Genomic DNA, 20,853 nt, shown 5'->3' on the forward strand with positions numbered 1-20,853 from the left:
TGGGTTGCTGGGGGCATGGAATCTCTGCCTCAGGGGATCACAGTTTGGGAACTGAAAGGGAATGTGCTCTGGCTTTGCAGCTTCCACGGATGAGGCCCAGAACATTCTGGTTATGCTTTCATGTTCCACTCCCAGCTCTCAGGAGGAGAGATCCTGCTCCCGGGAATCTCAATGATCCTGAAAACTCATCCCTTTAAAACATTCTCTTTTAAGTTCTTGACTTCTGCTTTCCAGTCTGTGTCTGTTTGTTTCCTCCTCTCGCCTGCTCTGTCTCTGTCTCTCATTTCTCCCCACGAGCATGCCGGTCAGCAGACAGCTGGTCACCTCATGTTTCCTAAATGTTTCTTCTCTTCCTGACTCTTCGAGTCCTGAGGCAGGGAAGCCGCTGTTTCTCCGCAGGCAGCGGGGAGACGGTCTGCGGTTCTCCTGAACGGTGGTGTTTTCTCCCATCCCTGGCCTCAGGCGGGCCCCGCGGGCTCCTACACCAGGCCTGCTCAAGATGAAATGCGGAGCGGGGGTCTGCAGGTCAGAAACGTAGCCGAGGGGCAGATCCTGAAGACCGAAGCTGGATTTGCAGGTCTCCAGGGGCTGGCTTCCAGGCAGGCCATTGCAAACTTTGCTGCTAGGAGCCATCTCCTTTGTTCTTACAGGTTTCTGTTTTCTCTCTCTTTTTAAAAAAACAATAAGTTTATTTATTTATTTTTGGTGGTGCTGGGCTTTCTTGCCAGAGCTTTTCTCTAGTGGTGGAGGCGAGGGGTGGTGGTGGGGGGTGGGGGAGTGGGGGGGGAGGGGGGGGGGGGGCGCAGGGGTGGGGTGGGGTTGCGGGGGTGGGGGGTGGGGGTGGGGGGTGGGGGGTGGGGGGAGGCACTCTTGATTTGCCGGGCGCAGGCTTCTCATTGCAGTGGCTTCTCTTGTGAAGCACGGGCCCTAGGGCATCTGGGCTGGGTATTTGAGGCCTCCCGGGTGCTAGAGCACAGTCTCAATAGTTGTGGTGCTTGGGCTTAGTTGCTCCAAGGCACGTGGGATCTTCCCGGATCAGGAATTGAAGGCATGTCTCTAGCATCGGCAAGAGAGCACCAGAGAAGTCCTCTGCTTTCATTTTACCCAGTCTTGTGTTAATTGCTTTTCGGAGGGTTTTTCTGGCAGGCTGTTTTTGCTGTCAGGGATGGCTGCTGTGGGTGGAGGTAATGCCGCAAGCCCAAGAGGGAGTTATCACAATGACCTCCTGCATGGGGTGGGGGTGGGGGGTCCCTGCTCCCTGACCCGGGGTAGAAGATTACAGAGTTGGTCATCAATAGTCAGGGATGCAGGCTCAGAGCCTTACGAACTGACAGGAGCCTTGGCCAAGCCTTTCCCAGGGTGCCATTCCCTTGCTGTTTGTGGTTTCCGAGGGCCGCCCTTCCAGTGCAGGGATCTCAGGGTGCAGGTGCTTGTGTGCTGGGCTGGATGACCTCCGGGGTCTTTTCTAAGATCCTACAAATGCTGACAGCAAAAAGACTAGAACTGGGGTGATCAGATCTTCCCAACCAAGGGTCAGAACATCTGGGAATTCAGTAACTCATCCATCACAAATATTTACTCCTAAACTCCTACTCTGTGCCAGGCATGGTGCTAAGGGTTAGAGATGCAACAGTGAATAAGTGTTCAATTTGAGGGGGAGACAGACCTGCACACGGGTAATTACAGTGCAGTGAAAGGACCGCATTCTGGGACTTCCCAGGTGGCTCAGTGGTAAAGAGTCTGCTTGCTGATGCAGGAGATGCAGGAGATGCAGGTTCAGCCCCTGGGTCGGGAAGATCCCCTGGAGGAGGAAATGGCAACCCACTCCAGTGTTCTTGCCTGGGAGATCCCATGGCCAGAGGAGCCTGGCAGGTTACAGTCCATGGGGTTGCAGAGTTGGACACCACTTAGCGGCTGAGCACATGGTCAGGACCAGGATCCACTCACATGTGGCTTGCTTTTGAGCACAGAGGAGAGGTACCTGGCCTAGTAGGGGCTTGAGAGGGCTCCTGGAGGAGGGACCAAGGGGACTGAGCCTGAAAAAAGAAGCAGGAGCTGGCTAGGCCAGGCAAAGGGGAGTGTAAAGGAGAGGAGAGGAAAGGTGAATTGTTGTCCTCCGTGAACCACCCTGTCTAAAGGAACATGTTGACAGCGAGGCATGTGAGGAAGAGAGAATGACAAAACACAGATCTCTTGCTTTTACAGACCAGATTTTAATCTCCTTTGTACGAGGGTCTCAAACTCAATGTCCAGCCACCCAGTGTCTGACCTGTGAGTGCCCTCACGGTTCCTTGGTGAGGGGAGGAACACAACCTAAAACGCCCCACAGGGAGTGCAGATGAGTGTGTCCTGATGGACCTTGCTTCACTCACGGACTGTCTGAAAGGCAGGCTCCCAGAGCACCCAGTACCGTGCAGAGTGCACAGTTGGTGCCCATCAAACCCTCAACTGCAGAGTGTGTGTTGGCCCCCCGACTGTCAGGGTAATCAACAGGAACCTGGTAGTTAGAGGCAGCCACCAGTTACATGAGTCGTTGAGTTGACAACGGAACATGGGCCTGGCAGAGAGAAGGCTGCCCAGGTGTCCCTGAGGGCAGCACTGGCAGGAGGATCGGGGAGGCAGGACCTTCCCAGGGAGAGACACCCGTGGCGGTCTCTACTGGAGACAGGGGCTGGCAAACTCCAACCTGAGCCAGTTTCTCTTCTAAGGACTCTAGGGATAACCCCCCAGATTCCTTTTCCTGATTGCCTCTGGCCTTAGCTCTTCTGGGCAGATAAGGGGAAGTCCATGGAGGCATGTGATTTTAGGAAAAGCAGCCCTGGAGTCAGCTGACCCTGAATTTGAGTCTTCGCTCTGACACATTAGCTGTGTAGCCTCGAACACTTAGCTTCTCTGAATCTTGATTTTGATTTATATCATCTATAAAGTGGGGTTCATCATATTTATTTTTAAATAGCTCTTATGAAGATCAAAAGAGACAGCACAGGTAAAGCACATTCTTCATGCCTTTATCTCTCCCAGCAGGGTGAGGTGGTTTCATTCATTTAGTAAACAGTTACTGATTGTCTGCTTTTTTTGGGCTTCCCTGGTGGCTCAGATGGTAAAGAATCTGCCTGCAATGTAGGAGACCCAGATTTGATTCCTGGGTTGGGAAGATCCCATGGAGAAGGAAATGGCAAACCACTCCAGTATTCTTTCCTGGAGAATTCCATGGACAGAGGAGCCTGGCAGGCTACAGTCCATGGGGTCACACAAGAGTCAGACATGACTGAGTGACTAACACTCACTATTTTTCTGCTTATTGTTAAGCATTGTTCTGGGAAAACAGTAATGAATAAAACCCTCACAAAGCTCACGTGCTTATGGGGAAGCTAGAAAATAAGTAAGGGAACCTTTAAATAAATAAACAGGATAAACTCAGATTGTGATAAGAGCTACAAAGACAAGAAAAGAGGCTCACATAAATAGCAGAGAGCAATTTAATAGGAGGCCCGAGGAGTCTTTGGGTTGTTCAGTGATATTTGAACTGAGACCTGAAGACTGAGAGGGCGTCTACCTTGCCAGGACCTGTGGAAGGAAGAGCATTCAAGGCAGAGAAAACAGCATGGAGGCGAGACATGTGCTGAAGGTAAGCTCCTGGCCCATGTAAGGGAAGAAACCAGGTCCTTGTAGTTTCAGCACTGTGGACCCTGGGGCGTGCGCTGTGGGAGGAGCTGGTGAGAAGGAGCAGAGTCCAGACCCTCTCACACATGCTGCGCCGGGGTGTCTGGAGGCCCGCAGGGAACTCACAGGGCTCTGTGGGAAGTTCGGTGTTTAAGAGAACCCTCAGCATCTGTTGGACTCCATGCAGACTACCGACTGGCCCAGGATAGTTTGCAGTTTCATCATGAGACTTCCCTCCGTGCTTTTTGATGGCGTCGCTTTGTGAAGCTGGCTTTTCACTAGTTGCTGTGATAAAAAGCAAGCACCGTGGGAAAACTAACGGAGAACAGGAAATGAGGGTGGCAGTGTCTAATCAGATTCCAGGTTTTGAGAGGCTGTGCCCTGCCCCACCGGCACACCATACACGTGCCGCTAGTAAGCGGTTGTGGTTATTTAAGGATGAAACAAAAATATCATTCTTTCCCAATTTGTATGCCTTCTTTCCTCTTTTAATATGTATTTGTTTGACTGCCCTGGTCTTAGTTGTGGCATGCAGGATCTTCTCTCTTTCTTGCTTCAGTCTCCCTTATGGCACGTGGGATCTAGTTCCCCGACCAGGGATGGAATCCAGGCCCCCTGCACTGGGGCGGGGGAGTGGGGGGAGGGTTGGGCAAAGTCTTAGCCACTGGACCACCAGGAAAGTTCCTGTATTATTTTTTTGAACAGCTACTCAGTTATTCAGTTCAGTTCAGTTCAGTTGCTCAGTCATGTCCAACTCTTTGTGACCCCATGAATTGCAGCACGCCAGGCCTCCCTGTCCATCACCAACTGCCGGAGTTCACTTAGACTCACGTCCATTAGTCAGTGATGCCATCCAGCCATCTCATGCTCTGTCGTCCCCTTCTCCTCCTGCCTCCTCTGATGCCCCAGCATCAGAGTCTTTTCCAATGAGTCAACACTTTGCATGAGGTGGCCAAAGTACTGGAGTTTCAGCTTTAGCATCATTCCTTCTAAAGAAATCCCAGGGCTGATCTCCTTCAGAATGGACTGGTTGGATCTCCTTGCAATCCAAGGGACTCTCAAGAGTCTTCTCCAACACCACACTTCAAAAGCATCAATTCTTCGGCGCTCAGCTTTCTTCACAGTCCAACTCTCACATCCATACATGACCACAGGAAAAACCATAGCCTTGACTAGACGGACCTTTGTTGGCAAAGTAATGTCTCTGCTTTTGAATATGCTATCTAGGTTGGTCATAACTTTCCTTCCAAGGGGTAAGCGTCTTTTAATTTCATGGTTGCAGTCACCATCTGCAGTGATTTTGGAGCCCCCCAAAATAAAGTCTGACACTGTTTCCACTGTTTCCGCATCTATTTCCCGTGAAGTGATGGGACCAGATGCCATGATCTTTGTTTTCTGAATGTTGAGCTTTAAGGACATAAAAACTTATTACACTGTTTGGGCCTACCTACCTTATTTATTTATTTTGTCTGCACTTGTAGGGTCCCAGTTCATCCACCAGAGATTGAACCCCAGGTCCCAGCGGTGAGAGTGCTGAGTCCTAGCCACTGGACTGCCAGGGAATTCCTGGTCCTAACTGTTAGGTTGGTGAAAAAGTAATAGTGATTTTGGACTGTGAGTTTTAAATCATTATAACTAGGCTCAAACACATCTTTGTCAATCAAAATAGGAACCATTATAATCAACACGTTTTTTTTAAAAGACAAATAAGTTTGTTTATTCTTACAGCATAAAAACCCATGCTTGGGGATCCCACGGACTCTTAGAAAGCATTTGCTGCCTCCTGCTGGTTGTGGAAGCGTTTTCCCACAAAAAGTTGTCAAGATGCCTGAAGACATGATAGTCAGTTGGCGAGTGGTCAGGTAAATATAGCAAATGAGGCAAAACTTCATAGTTCAATTCATTCAACTTTTGAAGCATTGGTTTTGTGATGTGCACTTGCGTGTTATCATGGAGAAGAATTGGGCCCTTCCTGTTGACCAATGTTGGCTACCAGCATTAGACTTTTTGGTACATCTCATCAATTTGCTGAGCATACTTTTCACATGTAATGATTTCGCTAGGATTCAGAAAGCTGTAGTGGATCAGACAGGCAGCAGACCACCAAACAATGACCCTGACCTTTTTTTGGTGCAAGTTTGGCTTTGGGACATGCTTTGGAGCTTCTTCTCCATCCAATCACTGAGCTGGTCATCACTGGTTGTCTTAGAAAATCCACTTTTCATTGCTTGTCACAATCTGATCAAGAAATGGTTCATTATTGTTGTATAGAATAAAAGAAGAGGACACTTCAGAATGATGATTTTAAAAATTTTTCGGTCAGCTTTTTCACCTTTCCAATTTGTTTCAAATGCCGAATGATCATAGAATGGTTGACGTTGAGTTCTTTGGCAACTTCTTGTGTAGTTGTTAGAGGATCAGCTTCAATAATGGCTCTCAACTATCGTTGTCAGCTTCCAATGGCCAGCCACTGTGCTCCTCATCTTAAAGCTCTTGTCTCCTTGGCAAAACTTCTTGAACCACCACTGCACTGTATGTTCATTAGCAGTTCCTGGGCCAACTGCATTGTTGATATTTTGAGTTATCTCTGTTGCTTTATGACCCATTTTGAACTCAAATAAGAAAATTGCTTGAATTTGCTTTTTGTCTAACATCATTTCCCTAGTCTGAAACAAATATAAAATAAACAGCAAGTAATGTCATTAGCAAAAAAAATAAACCAAGCAATATGCATTAAAATGATGTATAATGCAACCACATTTATTTAAGAATGTATTCCAATACCAAACAGCAAAGTTCAACAGTGCAAGACCTCAATTATTTTTGTACCAGCCTAAATACTTCATGAAAAGAATCCTTGGGTATTTGTTTTGGCCTCAGAGGGCTGTGAAAAAAATTACTGAGCCTCTGAGAGCACTATCAACAGAGAAGATTGTTGATAGCTAGCCCAGTTGATACCTAGCCCAGAGAAGCCCACCCCTGGGCTAGGTGAGGCTGTTGTTCAGTCGCTAAGTTGTATCTGACTCTTTGTGACCCCATGGACTGCAGAACACCAGGTTTCCCTGTCCTCCATTATCTTCCAGAGTTTGCTCAAACTCAAGTCCATTGAGTTAGTGATACCATCCAACCATCTCATCCTCTGTTGTCCCCTTCTTCTCTGGCCTTCAGTCTTTCCCAGCATCAGGGTCTTTTCCAATGAGTCAGCTCTTCAAATCAGGTGGCCAAAGTATTGGAGCTTCAGCTTTAGCATCAGTCCTTCCAATGAATATTCAGGGTTGATCTCCTTTAGGATTGACTGGTTGGATCTCCTTGCTGTCCAATGGACTCTCAAGAGTCTTTCTCCAACACTACAGTTCAAAAGCATGAGTTCTTTGGTGCTCCGCCTTTTTTATTCTCCAGCTCTCATATCCATACATGACTACTGGAAAAATCATAGCTTTGACTATTTGCACCTTTGTAGGCAAAGTAATGTCTCTGCTCTTGAATATGCTGTCTAGGTTGGTCATAACTTTTCTTCCAAGGAGCAAGCATCTTTTACTTTCATGGCTGCAGTCATTATCCATAGTGGCTTTGGAGCCCAAGAAAATAAAGTCTGTCACTGTTTTTCCATTGTTTTCCCATCTATCTGCCATGAAGTGATGAGACTGGATGCCATGATCTTCGTTTTTTGAATGTTGAATTTTAAGCCATCTTTTTCACTCTCCTCTTTCACCTTCATCAAGAGGCACTTTAATTTCTCTTCATTTTCTGCCCTATGGGTGGTATCTGAATATCTGAGATTATTGATATTTCTCCCGGCAATCTTGATTACAGCTTGTGCTTCATCCAGCCCAGGATGCTGTGAAAGTGCTGCACTCATTATGCCAGCAAATCCGGAAAACTCAGCAGTGGCCACAGGACTGGAAAAGGTCCATTTTCATTCCAATCCCAAAGAAAGGCAATGCCAAAGAATGCTCAAACTACTGCACAATTGCACTCATCTCACACGCTAGTAAAGTAATGCTCAAAATTCTCCAAGCCAGGCTTCAGCAATATGTGAACCGTGAACTTCCTGATGTTCAAGATGGCTTTAGAAAAGGCAGAGGAACCAGAGATCAAATTGCCAACATCCGCTGGATCATGGATAAAGCAAGAGAGTTCCAGAAAAACATCTATTTCTGATTTACTGACTATGCCACAGCCTTTGACTGTGTGGATCACAACAAACTGTGGAAAATTCTGAAAGAGATGGAGATACCAGACCACCTGACCTGCCTCTTGAGAAACCTATATGCAGGTCAGGAAGCAACAGTTAGAACTGGACATGGAACAACAGACTGGTTCCAAATAGGAATAGGCATATGCCAAGGTTGTATATTGTCATCCTATTTATTTAACTTATATGCAGAGTACATCATGAGAAACGCTGGACTGGAAGAAACACAAGCTGGAATCAAGATTGCTGGGAGAAATATCAGTCACCTCAGATATGCAGATGACACCACCCTTATGGCAGAAAGTGAAGAGGAACTAAAAAGCCTCTTGATGAAAGTGAAAGAGGAGAGTGAAAAAGCTGGCTTAAAGCTCAACATTCAGAAAACGAGGATCATGGCATCCGGTCCCATCACTTCATGGCAGATAGATGGGGAAACAGTGGAAACAGTGTCAGACTTTATTTTTTGGGCTCCCAAATCACTGCAGATGGTGACTGCAGCCATGAAATTAAAAGACGCTTACTCCTTGGAAGGAAAGTTATGACCAACCTAGATAGCATATTGAAAAGCAGAGACATTACTTTGCCAACAAAGGTTCGTCTAGTCAAGGCTATGGTTTTTCCTGTGGTCATGTATGGATGTGAGAGTTGGACTGTGAAGAAGGCTGAGTGCCGAAGAATTGATGCTTTTGAACTGTGGTGTTGGAGAAGACTCTTGAGAGTCCCTTGGACTGCAAGGAGATCCAACCAGTCCATTCTGAAGGAGATCAGCCCTGGGATTTCTTTGGAAGGAATGGTGCTAAAGCTGAAACTCCAGTACTTTGGCCACCTCATGCGAAGAGTTGACTCATTGGAAAAGACTCTGATGCTGGGAGGGGTTGGGGGCAGGAGGAGAAGGGGATGACACAGGATGAGAGGGCTGGATGGCATCACTGACTTGATGGATGTGAGTCTGGGTGAACTCCAGGAGTTGGTGATAGACAGGGAGGCCTGGCGTGCTGCGATTCATGGGGTTGCAAAGAGTTGGACACGACTGAGCGACTGAACTGAACCGAACTCTGCATATAAGTTAAATTGGCAGGGTGACAATATATAGCTTTGATGTACTCCTTTCCCAATTTGGATCCAGTCCATTGTTCCATGTCTGGTTCTATGTGTTGCTTCTTGACCTGCATATAGGTTTCTCAGGAGGCAGGTAAAGCGGTCTGGTACTCCCATCTCTTTAAGAATTTTCCACAGTTTGTTGTGATCTACACTGTCAAAGGCTTTAATGTAGTCAATGAAGCAGAAGAAGACATTTTTGTGGAATTCTCTAGCTTTTTTGATGATCCAACAGATGTTGGCAATTTGATCTCTGGTTCCTCTGCCTTTTCTAAATCCAGCTTGTACATCTGGAAGTTCTCAGTTCACATACTATTGAAGCCTATCTTGGAGAATTTTGAGCATTATTTTACTAACATATGAAGTGAGTGCAATTGTGTGATAGTTTGAACATTCTTTGGCATTGCCTTTCTTTGGGTTTGGAATGAAAACTGACCTTTCCAGTCCTGTGGCCACTGCTGAGTTTTCCAAATTTGCTGGCATACTGAGTGCAGCTATATAATTATAAGGGATTTGATTTAGGTCATACCTGAATGGTCTAGTGGTTTTCCCTACTTTCTTCAATTTAAGTCTGAATTTGGCAATAGGAAGTTCATGATCTGAGCCACAGTCAGCTCCCAGTCTAGTTTTTGCTGACTGTATAGAGCTTCTCCATCTTTGGCTGCAAAGAGTATAATCAATCTGATTTCGGTGTTGACCATCTGGCGATGTCCATGTGTAGAGTCTTCTCTTGTGTTGTTGGAAGAAGGTGTTTGCTATGACCAGTGCGTTCTCTTGGAAAAACTCTATTAGCCTTTGCTCTGCTTCATTCTGTACTCCAAAGCCAAATTTACCTGTTACTCCAGGTGTTTCTTGACTTCCTACTTTTGCATTCCAGTCCCCTGTAATGAAAAAGACATCTTTTTTGGGTGTTAGTTCTGGAAGGTCTTGTAGGTCTTCATAGAACCGTTCAACTTCAGCTTCTTCAGCATTACTGGTTGGGGCTTGGATTACTGTGATATTGAATGGTTTGCCTTGAAAACGAACAGAGATCATTCTGTCATTTTTGAGATTGCATCCAAGTACTGCATTTCAGACTCTTTTGTTGACTATGATGGCTACTCCATTTCTTCTAAGGGATTCTTGTCCACAGTAGTAGATATAATGGTCATCTGAGTTAAATTCACCCATTCCAGTCCATTTGAGAAATCTATATGCAGGTCAGGAAGCAACAGTTAGAACTGGACATGGAACAACAGACTGGTTCCAAATAGGAAAAGGAGTATGTCAAGGCTGTATATTGTCCCCCTGCTTATTTAGCTTATATGCAGAGTACATCATGCAAATGCCCAGCCTGGAAGAAGCACAAGCTGGAATCAAGATTGCTGGGAGAAATATCAATCACCTCAGATATGAGGATGGCACAACCCTTATGGCAGAAAGCAAAGAAGAACTAAAGAGCCTCTTAATGAAACTGAAAGAAGAGAGTGAAAAGTTGGCTTAAAACTCAACATTCAGAAAACTAAGATCATGGCATCATTTCATGGCAAAAAATGGGGAAATAGTGGAAATAGTGACAGACTCTATTTTTTGGGGCTCCAAAATCACTGCAGATGGTGACTGCAGCCATGAAATTAAATAGCTCAGTTGGTAAATCATCTGCCTGCAATGCAGGAGACCCGGGTTCGATTGCTGGGTCGAGAAGATCCCCTGAAGAAGGAAATGGCAACACACTCCAGTATTTTTGCCTGGAGAATCCCATGGACAGAGGAGCCTGACAGGTATAGCCCATGGGATCGCAAGAGTCAGATAAGACTTAGCAACTAAACCACCACCTTGGAAGAAAAGTTATGACCAACCTAAGCATATTAAGAAGCAGAGATATTACTTTGCCAACAAAGGTCCATCTAGTGAAAGCTATGGTTTTTTCCAGTAGTCATGTATGGATGTGAGAGTTGGACTATAAAGAAAGCTGAGCACCAAAGCATTGATGCTTTTGAACTCTGGTGTTGGAGAAGACTCTTGAGAGTCCCTTGGACTGCAAGGAGACCCAACCAGTCCATTCTAAAGGAGATCAGTCCTGAATATTCATTGGAAGGACTGATGCTGAAGCTGAAACTCCAATACTTTGGCCACCTGATGCGAAGAACTGACTCATTGGAAAAGACCCTGATGCTGGGAAAGACTGAAGGCAGAGAATGGGATGACAGAGGATGAGATGGTTGGATGGCATCACCGACTCAATGGACATGAGTTTGAGTAAACTCCAGCAGTTGGTGATGGACAGGGAGGGCTGGAGTGCTGCAGTCCATGAGGTTGTGAAGATTCAGACACGACTGAGTGACTGAACTGAACTGAATGCAGCACTTTCACAGCATCATCTTTTAGGATTTGAAATAGCTCAGCTGGAATTCCATCACCTCCACTAGCTTTGTCTGTAGTAATAACTTCTTTGACTTCGCATTCCAGGATGTCTCCCTCCAGGTGAGTGATCTCACCATGGTGGTTATCTGGGTCATGAAGATCTTTTTGTATAGTTCTGTGTATTCTTGCCACCACTTAGTATCGTCTGCTTTTGTTAGGTCCATACTGTTTCTGTCCCTTATTGTTCCTATCTTTGCATGAAATGTTCCCTTGATACCTCTAATTTCTTGAAGAGATCTCTAGTCTTTTCCATTTTATTGTTTTCCTCTAGTTCTTTACATTGTTCACTTAAAAAGACTTTGTCTCTCCTTGCTATTCTTTGGAACTCTGCATTCAGATAGATATATCTTTCCTTTTCTCCTTTGCCTTTCGCTTTTCTTCTTGTCTCAGCTATTTGTAAGTCTCCTCAGACAACCATTTTGCCTTTTGCATTTGATGTGAGGGTGCCCTCAATCAAACCCTTTCTTTTCAAGCCCTGCGCCTGATACTGGGTGCTTGTCTCTTGACAGCTTGTCAGTGAGTGAGTGTGCACGCTAGCAGGTACTGGGGAAAGGTCAGGTAGATTTTCTAACTGGGTGAGTCCCCAGCCTGCCTCACCACTTGGATCACTGGAGAACTTTGCAAAAAGAGTTTCCTGTTCTCCTTCCTGGAGATTGGAATTCAGTGGGTCTGAAGGGGGAATCTAAGTTTAAAAACCTGTGCTCCCACCCGCTTTCTTTTAGACAGCCAGGAGGGCCCAGCTTTAGGGGGTGAATCTGGTTGTTTTTCGGCCAGGCTGTGGCCCAGGGAAACGAGGGGGCAGTTTTGATCTCCAGGTGGGGAAAGGGCGTGGGCACCAGCCCCAGAACCGTGGGGGAGGTGGTTGCTGGCCGCGCTCATTCGCACATCCGTTCCCGGTGCAGCTGGGGTGGTCTGAAAGGAAGCCGCCCCTGCGGGGAAGGTCATTCCCCTCCCAGGCCCAGTGATCATGGCCTTCCCCGGCCCAGACGCCTGGGGAGGGTTTTGGGGCGGGCTGCCAGGTGGGAGAGGGAGAGGGAGAGGGCTGAGCGCAGCTGCGAGAGAAGGTGGCCGAGAGGTGGCAGCATCAGCCCGCCCGCCGTCTCCGAACCTCCAGGCCCAGAGGGGGTCGCGGAGACTCAGGCGGCTCGGAGACCCTCAAGTGGCTGGGGACGGGGGCGCCAAGACTGGCGGGGCTGACCTCGGGGCTCGCGGGGAAGGAACCACGGAAGCAGCCGCGAGGTGCCCCCAGCAGCGGCTCGATGTCTCCAGGAGTCTGGGAGCTGGGGTTTGACCAGTCTGGTTACACCCTGGTTGAGTCTCTCTCCGCAGGATTTGCAGGAGTGCAAGACATTGAGTTCAAGGGACACGGAGATGAGCCAAGGGCCCTGGGTGTACGATGAAGAATCCCTGTCTCAGTATGCTGTGATGTGAAGAATTTTTTTAAGGGGTGGCTGGCATTAAAGGTAAATCCCTTGTTGGTGTCTAAAATTCCACTACCAGAGATGCATTCTTTTAAGTATTGTTCCCTCAAGACTCTGGGAAGCAGCAATGCATTGGAATTTAAACTCTTTAGAGTCAATCAATGACTCCATCTAAGCTTAATTCCTGGCAAGAGAAAGGTTAGCCCAGAATACTGAAGAAACAAAGAAGCCTGAAGGCTCATTGATTGGTCCTGGCTAATCAGGCCCCAGGGACCAGGGCACTTCCTAGGAAGGTCTCAGAACCAATTATGTTGGAGAAAAAGGAGCCCTATACCCACTCTGTGAATGTTTGAGAGAGGAATAATGAGGTGCCAGCCCAAGGGGATTAGGTGGGTGCATTGCCTTATTATTACTGTTTTTGTAAAAGAGGAAGCATCTGTACTAAGACTTTCATAAATTATAAAATTAATCTCTTCCTCTCTTTCCTTCTACCTTCTCTGTTTGAATTAGGGAAATGGTGTGGTGTGGTATGATCAAACTTCTACGCCAGAAATTCCTGGCTTGGAGATCTGCCTCTGCCCCCCGCTTCCTGGCTATGTAGTTCTGGATGAGCCTCTGTTTTCACATCTGTAAAAGTGGGAAAATGATGCCTACTAGGATGGTTGTTGTGAGCTTTAAATTACAGAGCAGGTGGAAAACTTCTTGTGAGTGTATGTACTGATTCAGGCCTGAGTGAGGTGTGCGTCACAGTAGGCACTGTGAGGAGCTCCCTTGTGGTCTGAGTTTTATATCTTGCTCTGTGATAACAGCGATGCTGTTGAACAAAGCTGTCCAGCTTAAGGACTGTCACAACTTACAGTGACATGGGCGTGTGTGACCACTGTGGTATGGCGTGTGAGCGTGTGTGTATGTGTGTGACCATGGTGAACGAGAACTGTGAAGAAGAACTCTATACCCTTATGTACTGGATTTTAGGAATCTTTTAGTAGAAGGAATAGAAAATATTGGTACGCAGTAAAGTCTAATCATCATTCGAAGACTGGCTCTCTATAGATTTCTTCCAGGAATTTCATATGTGTTTATTCTTGTGACAAACTAAAATCTATCCTCTATATTGACTAGAGGTCTTTGGACTAAAGACCTTGAGGCGGAGGTTGAAGTTTTATCTATCTTTGCAAGGACAGCCCCCCTCCTCTCCTATGCTGCTGCTGCTGCTAAGTCGCTTCAGTCGTGTCCGACTCTGTGCGACCCCACAGACAGCAGCCCACCAGGCTTCCCCGTCCCTGGGATTCTCCAGGCAAGTCCTATGCAGTATGTTCTAAATATGTGTGTGAACACCAGTCAGTGTTTCTCCCGGTGATAAAGTTAAGAGTAAAATGGTATTTTTAGGTTCACAACTGTGGAGGCTAATGACTTTTGTATCTTTTTCTTTCCCTCTGTTCTTCCTTCTTATCTGAAAGTTCATTAAATGTGGGTTTGTAATTTGGGTTGTTATTAAATTACTTTTGATGTTGTGTGTGGCCTGGATTTAGATTTTTGACACATATTCTGTGTTGTAACTGTATTTAAACAATTATCTTAGACTTGTCGTTTTGTGTGGTTGGCTTCAGTGCTCAATGCTAGTCCTTTTATGCTTTGATTTTCCCATTCTTGAGGTCCTAATTTTAAATTGTCACTTGGGCAGTTGGAATATATTTTAAAGTGATTTAAACAGTATATGAATGGCAGACATTTTGAGCTCTTATAAATGTCTCTTTTGTTTTCTGCTCTCTAAATTAAAACTTACCTGTGAGTAGAATACCTGAGTCTAAATTTTTTTCCATGTCAAAACTCTATACGCATCTATCACTGTAGAAGAGAAGAACAAGGTCAGCATGATTTTTATTCCATTATAGATATTTTTATATTCATTTTTGGGTCTGGATATGTAGATAGATAAAAAAAAACATGTTTTATATTTTAATTGAAAAAATTGTCAGGATATTTTTAGATATAAGTCTATGTTAGTTACTCTTTCCTGGAACCTGGTGAATGTTTCATTCTCTCTCACCCTCCTCTTTTGGAAAGTTTTCTTTCATTATATCTTCAGTGATTGCTTCTTCTTTGATTATTATAAAGCCTTCCTCAGAAATATAAGTCTTGGGCTGAATCTTTATTCCTGGTCTACAATAGCTATCATCTTCTTCTTTAATTACTGTATCAATATTTTATCAGTTGTAAGAAGTACTTGTATTTTATGTACTATTAAGGAAGAAAAGATGCTGCCAGTTAAACTATGACATAATGCCATAATTACAGTCCTGTGAAATTGGTAAGTTGATCATACCAGCTTCCTTCTTGTGAGGTATTTCACCTATTTTGAGATATTTGACAGTTTCTCCTGGCTTTAATTGCATTGTTTGGCATGTGACAGGCAATCTCTTTTGCGTGTATCTTAGTCATAAAACATAACAATTTCTAAGCTTTTACTTAAGGATAACTTCCCTTTCTTGGATCCTATAAAGAACTTGGCTTTTTTAAAAAAGGAATTTCACTCATTGCTCCTAAACAGATATTTGCTTCAGTAATATCAAATTACATCCTGCTGCTCTAATTCCACGCCTTTCCGCATACACAATAACTTCTTCTTTCAGTGCCAAGTCATAGTATAATCTTTTAAAAGCCATTTAAAATGGCAATTAAGCTCACATGTGATTGCAACAATGTACATAACTCAATTAAGGCGCTTAGAACATGAACAGCTGAGACCACAGTTAGGCCATGCCCAGGACTTGACAACAGTCTCACTGGCATAGCTCCCAGGTCCACAGTGATTGTGCAATGCCACTGATTGTAAGACTTAACTGATTTCTGTGATTCACAACTGATTATTGTGAAAAAATGGACATCTTAGAATCAATGAAATATGATAATATCAATTCTTTGTTCTCTTTCTCTGCAATCTGGAAGTGTTTCTCAAGTTTGCCGTCCTTAATACTTACTTGATTTTCTGCTGTGTCAGTTGCACTCATTTACTGCTTCCTGTGTGGTTCAGTCACTGAGTCATGTCGGACTCTGTGACCCCATGAATTGCAGCACTCCAGGCTTTCTTGTCCACTGCTTCCTATATATGGCTTTTAATTATTGTTTAACAATTTTATTTTCTTGGAGATATTTCTTTTATCAGAAATAGCTCCCTTTCTATCTGTTCTTGGGTGCCATTAGTCAGATTCTCATTTCTAGGTTTGAAGCCCCTGGAAATATACCATACAGTTGAGCTCTATTGAATTCAAATGATGTGTGTGTCTTATAGAACTTCCCCATAAGAGCATTCATTAAGCTCTCCTCCATGCTTATTTTCTCTATTCTAGCCGAGTGCCAGAAGATGACAGTGACCACCTAGGAGGCCACATGATGAAGATGGTGGAACTTTGTTATCCTGGGTGCCCAAGGATGGAGGTCTTGCTGACTTGAAACATTTGCCTTAGACTGTTTTTTAAGTGACAAGTCAACTTTTATTATATTTCATCCAATATACAAATATTGGCTGTATTTGTACAGCAGCTGAATTTAATAATACATATTCTGAAATCACCATGTACCTTTTCTAAAAGATTTTCACAAAATTCTTACAAAGTTTCAGTGAGAATTGCCTTGAATTTGGCTTTCTTAATTACTGTTGCTGCTAAGAAAAGAGAGTAACTTGGACGTTGAAACTATTGCAAATGAGGTAATGAAGTAATTACTGGATTTTAACATTTCCATCATTTATGCCAAAGGAAAAAAAGGTTTCAGAATACCATCTTTCCCCAGTGAGTACATGGAGTTCTGAATTGCTCAGACATTTGATAAAAGAAGAAGTCTTGCAAGCAAGTGACTGAAGCCTGGATGGGTAATAACTGGACATTGTCTAATGCTATATTGGATGAAATATTTTTTTAGAAAACTCCACTCTTTTATCTGTTGTCTCTTTTATTATAGAAGTTCTGTGATTGTTTATTTTAAAAGATTAACAATTACCCTTTGCATAAACAAAGGAGCTTACCCCCATCACATTTTTGTAAGACCTATAATGTCATTTCAGGTGACAGTCTTTGAGCCTTATCCTCAGTTCAATTCAGTTCAGTTGCTCAGTCGTGTCTGACTCTTTGTGACCCCAGGGACTGCAGCACACCAGGCTTCCCTGTCCATCACCATCTCCTGGAGCTTGCTCAAACTCATATCCATCGAGTTGGATGGTGGTGCCATCCAACCATCTCACTCTGTCATCCTCTTCTTTTCCTGCTTTCAGTCTTCCCCAGCATCAGGGTCTTTTCAAATGAGTCAGTTCTTTGCATCAGGTGGCAAGTATTGGAGCTTCAGCTTCAGCATCAGTCCTTCCAATGAATATTCAGGACTGATTTCCTTTAGGATGGACTGGTTGGATATCCTTGCTGTCCAAGGGACTCTCAAGAGTCTTCTCCAACACCACAGTTCAAAAGCATCAGTTCTTTGGTGCTCAGCTTTCTTTATAGTCCAACTCTCAGATCCATACATGACTACTGGAAAAACCGTAGCTTTGACTAGATGGACCTTTGTCAGCAAAGTAATGTCTCTGCTTTTTAATATGCTGTCTAGGTTGGTCATAGCTTTTCTTCCAAGGAGCAAATGTCTTTTAATTTCATGGCTGTAGTTACCATCTGCAGTGATTTTTGAGCCCAAGAAAATAAAGTGTGTCACTGTGTCCAGGTTTATCCTGGTATCGATTTTATCTCAGCTTGCTTTCCATATGGTTTTCAGTTTCATCCTCAAAGGGCCATCTTATATTTTTCATATTATAGATGATATTTTCTTAAAATTTTCTTCTGGTTTCTATAGTAAATCATCTTCAGAAGTGTGTTCTTTTTCTTAGTCTTCTGGGTGATTCTCTTTTTTTTTTTTTCTCATATGTGGCATTGTTTTCCAGTAGGTCCAATTCCCCTCCCCCAACCCCTGGCCCCTCTTCATTTTACAATAAGGCAAATAGAGATTTGGTGCTTGCTAACAGAGGAAGTGTGGCTTGTCCTTGGCTCTGCTCCCTGGGCTGATCCATTTTGATGGGATTCAGCTGTTCAGCCCTGCTGAGCTGTGGGGAGATCTCCTCCTCCTTCTGCCTGTTCTCTAACATTCAGAACTGATGAGATCATCAAAGTCTTACTCTCCAGCACAAAGTGTCTTTGTCCTGCCTACACAGCATCCTGTGTGGGCAAAATACCTTCCACAATGTGATGTGCCATTGCTACTCATCCTCATCTACTTCCTGCTTCCTGGTTTCCCAGGAATTGCATCCTGGGAATGGATGGAGTTAAGTTGGGGGAGATAGAACAGTTCTCTGGGCCCATCCAAAGAGTAGTACCCATAGTAGAGAGACAGGTATTGGTTCAATCCTGGATCTCTGAACTAGGGGTAGAAAGTAGGAGAAAGGCAAAATGTTCCTATCACTTTTCAGGTGGGTACGTCTACTCTGTTTTACAAGGTGAAACATGGATTGTTTGTTTCAATGCAGCTTAGCTTCATTAGCTTTATTTAGGTAACAGAAATTCTTTTCAGATTCTGGTAACAGCTTGGTGATTCATCTTAATTTTTTAAAAAATTAATTATATATTTATTTTTTGGCTGTTCTGGGTTCTCATTGCTGCACTAGGGATTTCTCTAGTTGAAGCGAGTTGGGGCTACTCTTCGTTGCTGTGTGTGGGTTTCTCATTGTGGTGGCTTCTTTGTTGAAGCATGTGGGCTTCAGTAGCTGTGGTACCCAGGCTTAGTTGCCCCCCGTCATGTGGGGTCTTACTGGACCAGGGATTAAACCTGTGTCCCCTGTATTGACAAGGGGATTCTTAAGCACTGGACCACCAGAGAAGTCCTTCCCTTGTGGCTCAGCTGGTAAAGAATCCGCCTGCAATGCAGGAGACCTGGGATTGATTGTTGGGTTGGGAAGATCCCCTGGAGAAGGGAAAGGCTACCAACTCCAGTATTCTGGCCTGGAGAATTCCATAGAGTGTATAGTTCATGGGGTCGCAAAGAGTCGGACACAACTGAGCAACTTTCACTTTCACCAGAGAAGTCCCCTTCTTCAGTTTTGAAGTTGTTGAGAATATTTATCTTTTCTTCTATTTTGTAAGTAATTTAGAGAGAAGTTTAGAGGCATTTCATTGGATGTATCAAGCCAGGTGGCATTTAAACCCTAAGGGAACCAGATTTTATTTTATTAAAAAAAATAGGTCTAGAAATTAGTTCAGTTTACTTACTCATCATGTTCTGTTTACCCTAAATCAGTTCATGAAGCATCTACTGGGTCCAAAGTTGTCTTCAGATGCTTCTCTAAATTTCACTGCATGGGCCTTTGAAGGAAGTAGGGGTGTGACTTCTTTTGGTAGCAGGTGAAAAAAAGAAAGTGCGACCCCACGGACTGTAGCCTACTTGTCTGTCCATGGGATTTTCCAGGCAAGAGTATTGGAGTGGGTTGCCATTTCCTTCTCCAGGGGATCTTCCCAACCCAGGGATTGAACTCGAGGCTCCCCCATTGCAGGGTGACGCTTTACCCTCTGAGCCACCAGGGATGTAAAACAGTCATCAAATGGAGGGTAATTTCTCTGACCTAGGGTCTTATTCAATGTATTTTTGATTGTTCATAATAGAAACCAATTATAGGTAGTGGAGGTGGTGGGTGGGGGAAGGTGGAGAAAGAGAGAAAGAAAAAAAAAAGAAAAAAAAGCATATTGGGATGCTGGAGTACCTCAGGAATCCGAGGACAGTTGGGACTAGAAGCTCCAAATTGTTAGGAATCCAGACCCTCCATTGAGTCTTCCCTGCTTTCCTTTGAAAGAAACTTTAATTGTAAACAAAGCCCTGTTCAGAATGTAATGTGACTTTGTCTGCTTCTCATATGCAAGTAAAATGTATGCCTGAGAGCTCCTGCATTTTCTCCTTTCAAGTAATACATTTCAAGTTGACCGATGGCTCTTCTTGGTTGTTGTTATTCGGTCACTAAGTTGTATTCAACTCTTTGTGACTGCATGGACCACGCCTGTAGCCTGCCAGGCTCCTCTGTCCTCCACTATTTCCCAGAGTTCATCGCATCCTCTGCCACCCCCTTCTCCTTTTGCCTTCAGTCTTTCCCAGCATCAGGGTCTTTTCCAATGAGTCCACTCTTCCCATCAGGTGGCCAAAGTGTTGGAGCTTCCGCAACAGTGCTTCCAATGAATATTCATGATTGGTTTCCTTTAGGATTGACTAGTTTGATCTCCTTGCAGTCCAAGGGATTCTCAAGAGTGTTCTCCAGCACAACAATTTGAAAGCATCAATTCTTTAGTGCTCAGCCTATTTTTATGGTCCAACTCTCACATCTATATATGACTACTGAAAAAACCATAGCTTTGACTATATGTACCTTTGTTGGCAAAATGATGTCTTTGCTTTTTAATACTCTATCTAGGTTTGTCGTAGTTTTCCTTCCAAAGAGCAAGTGCCTTTTAATTTTATGGCTGAGGTCACCATCTGCAGTGATTCTGGAGCCCTGCAAAAGAAAATCTGTCATGGCTTTCACTTTTTCCATGAAGTGATAGGACCAGATGCCATGATCTTTGTTTTTTGAATATTGATTTAAGCCAGCTTTTTCAATCTCCTCTTTCACCCTCATCAAGAGGCTCTTTAGTTCCTCTTCATTTTCTGCCATTAAAGTGGTATCATCTGCACATCTAAGGTTGTTGATATTTCTCCTGGCAGTCTTGATTCCAGCTTGTGATTCATCCAGCCTGGTATTTTGCATTATGTACTCTGCATAGAAGTGAAATAAGCAGGATTACAATATACAGCCTTCTTGTACTCCTTTTCTAATTTTCATACCAATGAGTTGTTCCATGTCTGATTCTAACTGTTGCTTCTTGGCCTGCATACCGGTTTCTCAGGAGACAGGTAAGGTGCTCTGGTATTCCCATCTTTTTAAGAATTTTCCACAGTTTATTGTGATCCACACAGTCAAAGTCTGTGTGGATCCACAGTCTCCAAAGTCCACACAGTCTCACCCCATGGGTGAGACTTCAAACTGCAGTTTTGGGGGTTCCTGCTTATGATCCCAGG

At 44.4% G+C, this 20,853-nt stretch overlaps 1 long non-coding RNA gene across 4 annotated transcripts in view; it reads left to right on the forward strand.

Moving 5' to 3' along the window:
* The window catches only part of LOC109569972 (uncharacterized), a 197,881-nt gene that overhangs the window by 61,430 nt on the left and 115,598 nt on the right, over nt 1-20,853 (forward strand). Inside the window, exons 1-4 of one of the 4 annotated variants that reach the window (XR_011570820.1) lie at nt 14-525; nt 5,392-5,525; nt 12,689-12,822; nt 16,131-16,218. This is a non-coding gene — a long non-coding RNA (uncharacterized lncRNA). Of the gene's footprint in view, nt 1-13; nt 651-5,391; nt 5,526-12,688; nt 12,823-16,130; nt 16,219-20,853 lie in introns of those variants that run through there. The other 3 variants (XR_011570821.1, XR_011570822.1, XR_011570823.1) reach the window with 3 other exon arrangements.

Source organism: Bos indicus, chromosome 15 (assembly GCF_029378745.1).
Source record: "Bos indicus isolate NIAB-ARS_2022 breed Sahiwal x Tharparkar chromosome 15, NIAB-ARS_B.indTharparkar_mat_pri_1.0, whole genome shotgun sequence".
NCBI classification, from domain to species: Eukaryota; Metazoa; Chordata; class Mammalia; order Artiodactyla; family Bovidae; genus Bos; species Bos indicus.